The following is an 11,842-nucleotide window of genomic DNA, read 5'->3' as shown; positions in this document are numbered from 1 at the left end:
ATTCCCTATGAGGGGGGCAGTATTATACCCTATGAGGAGGGCAGTATTATACCCTATGAGGGGGGCAGTATTATACCCTATGAGGGGGGCAGTATTATACCCTATGAGGAGGCAGCATTATACCCTATGAGGAGGCAGCATTATACCCTATGAGGAGGGCAGCATTATACCCTATGAGGGGGTGCATTATACCCTATGAGGGGGTGCATTATTCCCTATGAGGGGGGCAGTATTATACCCTATGAGGAGGGCAGTATTATACCCTATGAGGGGGTGCATTATACCCTATGAGGGGGTGCATTATACCCTATGAGGGGGTGCATTATTCCCTATGAGGGGGGCAGTATTATACCCTATGAGGAGGGCAGTATTATACCCTATGAGGAGGCAGTATTATACCCTATGAGGGGGCAGTATTATACCCTATGAGGGGGGCAGCATTATACCCTATGAGGGGGGCAGTATTATTCCCTATGAGGAGGGCAGTATTATACCCTATGAGGAGGGCAGCATTATACCCTATGAGGAGGCAGTATTATACCCTATGAGGGGGGCAGTATTATACCCTATGAGGGGGCAGCATTATACCCTATGAGGGGGTGCATTATACCCTATGAGGGGGTGCATTATTCCCTATGAGGGGGGCAGTATTATACCCTATGAGGAGGCAGTATTATACCCTATGAGGGGGGCAGTATTATACCCTATGAGGGGGCAGCATTATACCCTATGAGGGGGTGCATTATACCCTATGAGGGGGTGCATTATTCCCTATGAGGGGGGCAGTATTATACCCTATGAGGGGGGCATTATTATATTCTATGAGGGGGTGCATTATACCCTATGAGGGGGGCAGTATTATACCCTATGAGGGGGGCAGTATTATTCCCTATGAGGGGGGCAGTATTATATTCTATGAGATGGCTGCATTATATTCTATTAGATGGCTTCATTATACTATGTGAGGGGGCTGCTTTATATTCTATGAGGGGGCTACCCCAACTCCTGCTACATAATTAAGACATGTACAACCTTATATTATACCCGGATATTAGCGTGTTTTACCGCATAATTGGTGGTCTGGTATTTAACTCTATGCAGCTACATAGTGGGCCCCAAGAATGATTTTCTCTGGTGGGCCCAAGGTGTTCCAGTCCGACGCTGATTGTAGTTAAAGTATAGGAGTAACCCCGGCACACTAATAACATGAAAGTAAAGTCTTCTCAACGACAGTCTTTAATTGTTGTGATTTTATTGATTGTGAAAAAAAAGGGTGGTGTTACAATCCAAAAAAGGGTGGTGTTACAATCCAACGTTTCAGCTCTACATCTCGAGCTTTCATCAGGGATATGACTAGATCCTTGATTTTGAGGTGTGTGTATAAGTGGTATAGGTTTGCCTTTGTAATCCAGCTGCTGGAACGGTACCTATAGTAACCACGATGTGTAGGGTCAGCACGTGACTCCCGTCCTTGTGTCCTAAATCTAGTCTTGTTTTTTCCCAGAGCACCTAAGTTGGGGTTTGAGCCTGTCATATCTACTTTATAGCTGATTGTAGTTAAGGCCTTGTCTCACATAATAAGATTGTTAGCGAGATCGCTGGAACATCACAGATTTTGTGACACCACAGCGATCTCGCTACGTGTGACACATAGCGGCGACCGCCCCCCCGCCTGATATCGCTGATCGTGCTCAAACATCCTGGACCATTTTTCGTTGTCGGCGTCCCACTGGCCAGCATGCATCGCTGTGTTTGACGCCGACGAGCGACCTTGTTGGCGACGCAGAACTCGGACGCAGGCTGGAATCGTTTAGAATAGCTGGTGTGTGACAAGGTCCCAACGACCGCCAAGGTCGCTATACGGATCGCCGGATCGTTGCTGCGTCGCTGAATAGATCTGCCTCTTTGACAGCTTACTAGCGACCATGTAGCGACGCACCAGTGATCCTTACCAGGTCGTATCGTTCTCGGGATCGCTGGAGCGTCGCTAACTGTAACAGTACCCTTACAGTGCCTTGCGAAAGTATTTGGCCCCCTGGAACTTTTCAAGCTTTCCCCACATACTGTACACGCACAATATAATATAATATATATACATATATTATATACATACACACACATATGTATACATATATACATATATATATATATACTTATATCTACATGCACGCACAATATATACACACACACTTTTGGTCTGTACTGTATCATGCTTCAAACATAAAGATACCAAATGTAAATTTCTGGTGAAGAATCAACAAGTGGGACACAATTGTGAAGTTGAACGAAATTTATTGGTTTATTTTTAATTCCTACTGAATAGACTGTCAGCTGCTTTTTTCTTGCCATAATACAAATTCTAACAGTCTATTCAGTAGGACTATCAGCTGTGTATCCACCAGACTTCTGCACAACACAACTGATGGTCCCAACCCCATTTATAAGTCAAGAAATCCCACTTATTAAACCTGACAGGGCACACCTGTGAAGTGAAAACCATTTCCGGTGACTACCTCTTGAAGCTCATCAAGAGAATGTCAAGAGTGTGCAAAGCAGAAATCAAAGCAAAAGGTGGCTACTTTGAAGAACCTAGAATATAAGACATACAGTATTTTCAGTTGTTTCACACTTTTTTGTTACTTATAAAATTCCACATGTTAATTCATAGTTTTGATAGTTTTGATGCCTTCAGAGTGAATCTACAATTTTCATAGTCATGAAAATAAAGAAAACTCTTTGAATGAGAAGGTGTGTCCAAACTTTTGGTCTGTACTGTGTGTGTATGTATATATATATATTATGCATAATCTGAGTGTATAGCCCTGCCCACTCCTCATAGCCACATTCACTATAATATCCCACATCGTCCCATCAGTCAGAGCCACCGGACTACTACCCCTAATATCCCATATCATCCCGTCAGCCAGAGCCACCGGACTACTACCACTAATATCTCACATCATCCCATAATCCCAAGCCACCGGACTACTACCCCTAATATCCCATATCATCCCGTCAGCCAGAACCACCGGACTACTACCCCTAATATCCCACATCATCTCGTCAGCCAGAGCCACCGGACTACTACCCCTAATATCCCACATCATCCCGTCAGCCAGAGCCACCGGACTACTACCCCTAATATCCCACATCATCCCATCAGCCAGAGCCACCGGACTACTACCACTAATATCCCACAACATCCCGTCAGCCAGTGCCACCGGACTTCTACCCCTAATATCCCACATCATCCCGTCAGCCAGAGCCACCGGACTACTACCCCTAATATCCCACAACATCCCGTCAGCCAGTGCCACCGGACTACTACCCCTAATATCCCACATCATCTCGTCAGCCAGAGCCACCGGACTACTACCCCTAATATCCCACATCATCCCGTCAGCCAGAGCCACCGGACTACTACCCCTAATATCCCACATCATCCCGTCAGCCAGAGCCACCGGACTACTACCCCTAATATCCCACATCATCCCATCAGCCAGAGCCACCGGACTACTACCACTAATATCCCACAACATCCCGTCAGCCAGTGCCACCGGACTTCTACCCCTAATATCCCACATCATCCCGTCAGCCAGAGCCACCGGACTACTACCCCTAATATCCCACAACATCCCGTCAGCCAGTGCCACCGGACTACTACCCCTAATATCCCACATCATCTCGTCAGCCAGAGCCACCGGACTACTACCCCTAATATCCCACATCATCCCGTCAGCCAGAGCCACCGGACTACTACCCCTAATATCCCACATCATCCCATCAGCCAGAGCCACCGGACTACTACCACTAATATCCCACAACATCCCGTCAGCCAGTGCCACCGGACTACTACCACTAATATCCCACATCATCCCGTCAGCCAGAGCCACCGGACTACTACCACTAATATCCCACAACATCCCGTCAGCCAGAGCCACCGGACTACTACCCCTAATATCCCACATCATCCCATCAGCCAGAGCCACCGGACTACTACCCCTAATATCCCACATCATCCCATCAGCCAGAGCCACCGGACTACTACCACTAATATCCCACATCATCCCGTCAGCCAGAGCCACCGGACTACTACCCCTAATATCCCACATCATCCCGTCAGCCAGAGCCACCGGACTACTACCACTAATATCCCACAACATCCCGTCAGCCAGAGCCACCGGACTACTACCCCTAATATCCCACATCATCCCATCAGCCAGAGCCACCGGACTACTACCCCTAATATCCCACATCATCCCGTCAGCCAGAGCCACCGGACTACTACCCCTAATATCCCACATCATCCCATCAGCCAGAGCCACCGGACTACTACCCCTAATATCCCACATCATCCCGTCAGCCAGAGCCACCGCACTACTACCCCTAATATCCCACATCATCCCATCAGCCAGAGCCACCGGACTACTACCCCTAATATCCCACATCATCACGTCAGCCAGAGCCACCGGACTACTACCCCTAATATCCCACATCATCCCGTCAGCCAGAGCCACCGGACTACTACCCCTAATATCCCACATCATCCCGTCAGCCAGAGCCACCGGACTACTACCCCTAATATCCCACATCATCCCGTCAGCCAGAGCCACCGGACTACTACCCCTAATATCCCACATCATCCCATCAGCCAGAGCCACCGGACTACTACCCCTAATATCCCACATCATCCCGTCAGCCAGAGCCACCGGACTACTACCCCTAATATCCCACATCATCCCGTCAGCCAGAGCCACCGGACTACTACCCCTAATATCCCACATCATCCCGTCAGCCAGAGCCACCGGACTACTACCCCTAATATCCCACATCATCCCATCAGCCAGAGCCACCGGACTACTACCCCTAATATCCCATATCATCCCGTCAGCCAGAGCCACCGGACAACTACCCCTAATATCCCACATCATCCCGTCAGCCAGAGCCACCGGACTTCTACCCCTAATATCCCACATCATCCCGTCAGCCAGAGCCACCGGACTACTACCCCTAATATCCCACATCATCCCATCAGCCAGAGCCACCGGACTACTACCACTAATATCCCACATCATCCCGTCAGCCAGAGCCACCGGACTACTACCCCTAATATCCAACATCATCCCGTCACAGCCACCGGACTACTACCACTAATATCCCACATCATCCCATCAGCCAGAGCCACCGGACTACTACCCCTAATATCCCACATCATCCCGTCAGCCAGAGCCACCGGACTACTACCACTAATATCCCACATCATCCCATCAGCCAGAGCCACCGGACTACTACCACTAATATCCCACATCATCCCATCAGCCAGAGCCACCGGACTACTACCCCTAATATCCCACATCATCCCGTCAGCCAGAGCCACCGGACTACCCCTAATATCCCACATCATCCCGTCAGCCAGAGCCACCGGACTACTACCACTAATATCCCACATCATCCCGTCAGCCAGAGCCACCGGACTACTACCCCTAATATCCCATATCATCCCGTCAGCCAGAGCCACCGGACTACTACCCCTAATATCCCACATCATCCCGTCAGCCAGAGCCACCGGACTACTACCCCTAATATCCCACATCATCCCATAATCCCGAGCCACCGGACTACTACCACTAATATCCCACATCATCCCGTCAGCCAGAGCCACCGGACTACTACCCCTAATATCCCACATCATCCCATCAGCCAGAGCCACCGCACTACTACCCCTAATATCCCACATCATCCCGTCAGCCAGAGCCACCGGACTACTCCCCCTAATATCCCACATCATCCCATCAGCCAGAGCCACCGGACTACTACCCCTAATATCCCACATCATCCCATCAGTCAGAGCCACCAGACTACTACCCCTAATATCCCACATCATCCAGTCAGCCAGAGCCACCGGACTACTACCCCTAATATCCCATATCATCCAGTCAGCCAGAGCCACCGGACTACTACCCCTAATATCCCATATCATCCAGTCAGCCAGAGCCACCGGACTACTACCCCTAATTTTACCCTTCGCCATGACAGCACCCACTGGAGAGAGGGATCCACCCCATAGGAACAGGAAACCTACAGAAAATAAAAGGGGAGGTCTGCCTCTCCTCCTCAGTTGGTTTCCTGTTCCTACGGCATCCACAGGAAGAATCTCCTACACAAGAACACATACCTGGGCCAATGCATGCCGCCTGTGCGGGGTCTGTGGGAAAGGCAGGGGCTGTGGTCCAGATGCAGCGTTGGAGGAGTTTCCATTTGACGGCTCCCTCCTCATCTAGTGGATGGCACGATGGCTGGGTCTGGGGAGGGCCGCCCGGTCTCACTCGGGAGACGCGCCGTCGGCTGCATGAAGCTGCGGGAACACAGCTTCTTACGGGTTCCAATGGTGACCCGGGGATGGAGCTGGGCTTCACGGGCCCCGACCAGCATAGCAGTTGCGTGGGGGGCAGCATTCCGGTAAGGCCTGCATCCTGGATGCAGCCCGGTGCATGAAGCCGAGCTGGCACATGCGCCGACTGACACAGATTTTTCTGCCCCGGAAGTGAAAGTTGGACTTCCGGGGCACACAGGCTGAGGTACAGGTGGTAGGGGAAGTGCTGGTGGCGCATGCGCGATACACCGCAGCCGCTGACCCGGAACTGGATGGGGGACTTCTGGGTCATGGAAAACAAAGGAAAAAATAAAAGGGATGTGTATTATGTTCTATAAAAGCCCCCATGCCGACTACCCCCGCCACCGCATTGAACTATACCGGCATCATAGATGCCGGTACAGTTCATAGCAATGATGGATGATCATTCCCTGCTGTGACTCTGACACTTCATTGCGCACTCACTGTGTGCCAGGCAGAGCAGGATACCGGAGCAGTGCGGGCACGAGGAGTTGAGTGTTTTGGTTTTTTTAAATGTAACAGTGACTGTGGGGCCATTCTCGGGGGGGGAGGGAGAGCTGGTGCATACCATGGGGCAGTGCTGTATACCATTTGATGCTGTGTACCATTTGGTGCTGTATACCATGGTGTTGTGCTGTATACCATATGGGACTGTGCTGTATACCAGTGGGGGGCTGTGCTGTATACCAATGTGGGGCTGTGCTATATACCATGGTGCTGTGCTGTATACCATCTGGGGCTGTGCTGTATACCAATGGGGGCTGTGCTGTATACCATGTGGTGCAGTGCTGTATACCATGTGGGGCTGTACTATATACCATGTGGGGTTGTGCCATATACCATGTGGTGCTGTGCTATATACCACTTGGGGCTGTGTTATATACTTTGTGGGGCTGTGTTATATACTTTGTGGCTGTGCTATATATTATGTGACTGTGTTATATACCATGATGGGTACATTATACATTATATCCTATGGGGGAGGCTGTGTTATATAATATAGGGGGATACATTATATTCTATGGGGAGGTGGGCTGTATTCTATTCTATTCGGGGCTACATTATATTCTATGGGGGGCTGTATTATATTATATTCTATTGGGGTGATCGCATCATACTCTGAGTGGGCTACATTATACTATATGAGGAGGCTACATTGTATTCTATGGGGGGCTGCATTATAGTCTATGTGGGGCTAGATTATATTGTATGGGGGCTCTATTATATTTTTTGAGGGGGCTACATTATATTCTATTGGGGCTGTATTATACTATATGAGGAGGGCTACACTGTATTCTATGGAGGGGCTACATTATACTATATTAGGGGCTGCCATATATTCTATGGAGCGGCTGCATTATACTATATTAGTGGGCTATATTATATTCTATGGGGAGTTACATTATATTCTTTGGGGTGGCTACATTATGCTCTAAGGGGTGGCTGCATTAAACTGTAAGAGTGGGGCTGCATTTTATTCTATGGGGGTTACATTATATTGTATGGCGGGGCTGCATTATACTCTTTGGGGTGGCTGCATTATGCTCTATGGGGTGGCTGCACTATGCTCTATGGTGTGGCTGCATTATACTGTATCAAGGACTATGGGGAATACATTATACTATATGAAGAACTATGGGGTGCATTATACTATGGGAAGTGAATTGTACTACATGGATGACTATGGCGGTGTATTATACTATATGGAGGACTATGGGGAGTATATTATACTATATGGAGGACTGTAGGGGGTGTATTATACTATATGGAGGACTATGGGGTACATTATATTATATGGAGGACTATGGGGTGTAAACTGTAGATGTGCTGCTGATAACATGATACTGTATGGGGACAGATTGATCCATTAGGGATTGTTCTGTCCCCATCATTCTTTCTCAGACGGTGGAAAGAGGCCGGGAAACAAGTGTTGAACGACTTCAATATTGTCGATCACACTCATTTAGCAGCCTTAACTCAGCACATGTAAATACAATCGAACTACTTCTGTGTGATGTGCAATATGTTAGCATTTGGGGCCCCATTTTAAACTTTGCCTAGGGTCCCACTTTGCCTAAAACCGGCCCTGCTCAAACACATGACATGATGCAGCATTACCGATCACAATCTCTGCCAGTACCTCCAATGTAAGATACACACACACCACACTCTTATATGGCCTAATATGTCATATGAGGCCTGTATACCGACTGTACAGACCACACTATCATCCTCCTGTATGCCGTATATAGGCAGAGAGTGCAGTCTGTACAATATCTAAGATGGCGACAGTCTGTATGTCTTATAGGGGGCCTAATAGGAGACGACAGTCTGTATGTCTCATAGGAGGCCGACAGTCTGTATGTCTTATAAGGGGCCTAATAGGAGGCCGACAGTCTCTATGTCTTATAGGAGTCCGACAGTCTGTATGTCTCCTAGGAGGCCTAATAAGAGGCCAACAGCCTGTATGTCATATACGAGGTCAATATTCCGTACATACCGCAATATCGGCATCCTATTTACTGTACATACCACACTTATGGAAAGTATCTATTATAGGAGACTGAGTCTGTATGTGATATAGGATGCCAAGAGTACAGTCTGTATGATATATAGGAGGCTGAGAGTGCAGTCTGTATGATATATAGGAGGCTGAGTGCGGTCTGTACAATAGAAAGGAGGCTGAGTGCGGTCTGTACGATATATAGGAGGCTGAGAGTGCGGTCTGTACGATATATAGGAGGCTGAGTGCGGTCTGTACGATATATAGGAGGCTGAGAGTGCAGTCTGTACGATATATAGGAGGCTGAGAGTGCGGTCTGTACGATATATTGGAGGCTGAGAGTGCGGTCTGTACGATATATAGGAGGCTGAGAGTGCGGTCTGTACGATATATAGGAGGCTGAGTGCGGTCTGTACGATATATAGGAGGCTGAGAGTGCAGTCTGTACGATATATAGGAGGCTGAGAGTGCGGTCTGTACGATATATAGGAGGCTGAGAGTGCGGTCTGTACGATATATTGGAGGCTGAGAGTGCGGTCTGTATGATATATAGGAGGCTGAGAGTGCGGTCTGTACGATATATAGGAGGCTGAGAGTGCGGTCTGTACGATATATTGGAGGCTGAGAGTGCGGTCTGTACGATATATAGGAGGCTGAGAGTGCGGTCTGTATGATATATAGGAGGCTGAGAGTGCGGTCTGTACGATATATTGGAGGCTGAGAGTACAGTCTGTATGATATATAGGAGGCTGAGAGTGCGGTCTGTACAATAGAAAGGAGGCTGAGTGCGGTCTGTACGATATATAGGAGGCTGAGAGTGCGGTCTGTTCGATATATAGGAGGCTGAGAGTGCGGTCTGTTCGATATATAGGAGGCTGAGAGTGCGGTCTGTATGATATATTGGAGGCTGAGAGTGCGGTCTGTTCGATATATAGGAGGCTGAGAGTGCGGTCTGTACGATATATTGGAGGCTGAGAGTGCGGTCTGTACGATATATAGGAGGCTGAGAGTGCGGTCTGTATGATATATTGGAGGCTGAGGGTGCGGTCTTTACGATATATAGGAGGCTGAGAGTGCGGTCTGTACGATATATAGGAGGCTGAGAGTGCGGTCTGTATGATATATTGGAGGCTGAGAGTGCGGTCTGTTCGATATATAGGAGGCTGAGAGTGCGGTCTGTACGATAGAAACGAGGCTGAGTGCGGTCTGTACGATATATAGGAGGCTGAGAGTGCGGTCTGTATGATATATAGGAGGCTGAGAGTGCGGTCTGTACGATATATAGGAGGCTGAGAGTGCGGTCTGTACGATATATAGGAGGCTGAGAGTGCGGTCTGTACGATATATAGGAGGCTGAGAGTGCGGTCTGTACGATATATAGGAGGCTGAGAGTGCGGTCTGTACGATATATGGGAGGCTGAGAGTGCGGTCTTTATAATATATAGGAGGCTGAGAGTGCGGTCTGTACAATAGAAAGGAGGCTGAGTGCGGTATGTACGATATATTGGAGGCTGAGAGTGCGGTCTGTACGATATATAGGAGGCTGAGAGTGCGGTCTGTACGATATATTGGAGGCTGAGAGTGCGGTCTGTACGATATATAGGAGGCTGAGAATGCGGCCTGTACGATATATTGGAGGCTGAAAGTGCGGTCTGTACGATATATTGGAGGCTGAGAGTGCGGTCTTTACGATATATTGGAGGCTGAGAGTGCGGTCTGTATGATATATTGGAGGCTGAGAGTGCGGTCTGTACGATATATTGGAGGCTGAGAGTGCGGTCTGTACGATATATTGGAGGCTGAGAGTGCGGTCTGTACGATATATTGGAGGCTGAGAGTGCGGTCTGTACGATATATAGGAGGATGAGAGTGCGGTCTGTATGATATATAGGAGGCTGAGAGTGCGGTCTGTATGATATATTGGAGGCTGAGAGTGCGGTCTGTATGATATATTGGAGGCTGAGAGTGCGGTCTGTACGATATATAGGAGGCTGAGAGTGCGGTCTGTATGATATATTGGAGGCTGAGAGTGCGGTCTGTATGATATATTGGAGGCTGAGAGTGCGGTCTGTATGATATATTGGAGGCTGAGGGTGCGGTCTTTACGATATATAGGAGGCTGAGAGTGCGGTCTGTATGATATATTGGAGGCTGAGAGTGCGGTCTGTACGATATATTGGAGGCTGAGAGTGCGATCTGTACGATATATTGGAGGCTGAGAGTGCGGTCTGTACGATATATTGGAGGCTGAGAGTGCGGTCTGTACGATATATTGGAGGCTGAGAGTGCGGTCTGTACGATATATTGGAGGCTGAGAGTGCGGTCTGTATGATATATTGGAGGCTGAGAGTGCGGTCTGTATGATATATTGGAGGCTGAGGGTGCGGTCTTTACGATATATAGGAGGCTGAGAGTGCGGTCTGTACGATATATTGGAGGCTGAGAGTGCGGTCTGTACGATATATTGGAGGCTGAGAGTGCGGTCTGTACGATATATTGGAGGCTGAGAGTGCGGTCTGTACGATATATTGGAGGCTGAGAGTGCGGTCTGTACGATATATTGGAGGCTGAGAGTGCGGTCTGTACGATATATTGGAGGCTGAGAGTGCGGTCTGTACGATATATTGGAGGCTGAGAGTGCGGTCTGTACGATATATAGGAGGCTGAGAGTGCGGTCTGTACGATATATTGGAGGCTGAGAGTGCGGTCTGTATGATATATTGGAGGCTGAGGGTGCGGTCTTTACGATATATAGGAGGCTGAGAGTGCGGTCTGTATGATATATTGGAGGCTGAGAGTGCGGTCTGTACGATATATTGGAGGCTGAGAGTGCGGTCTGTACGATATATTGGAGGCTGAGAGTGCGGTCTGTACGATATATTGGAGGCTGAGAGTGCGGTCTGTATGATATATTGGAGGCTGAGAGTGCGGTCTGTATGATATAT

At 48.7% G+C, this 11,842-nt stretch overlaps 1 protein-coding gene and 1 pseudogene across 3 annotated transcripts in view; one reads left to right on the top strand and one right to left on the bottom strand.

Moving 5' to 3' along the window:
• Window positions 1–11,842, bottom strand: part of LOC141076439 (uncharacterized) — a 70,129-nt pseudogene that overhangs the window by 35,495 nt on the left and 22,792 nt on the right.
• Window positions 1–11,842, top strand: part of LOC141076435 (uncharacterized) — a 151,740-nt gene that overhangs the window by 135,004 nt on the left and 4,894 nt on the right. The window lies entirely within an intron of this gene.

This window comes from Dendrobates tinctorius, unplaced genomic scaffold, assembly GCF_039654945.1.
Source record: "Dendrobates tinctorius isolate UK_male_01 unplaced genomic scaffold, ASM3965494v1 ptg000404l, whole genome shotgun sequence".
Taxonomy (NCBI): domain Eukaryota; kingdom Metazoa; phylum Chordata; class Amphibia; order Anura; family Dendrobatidae; genus Dendrobates; species Dendrobates tinctorius.
This window is presented reverse-complemented; position numbering and strand designations above follow the sequence as displayed.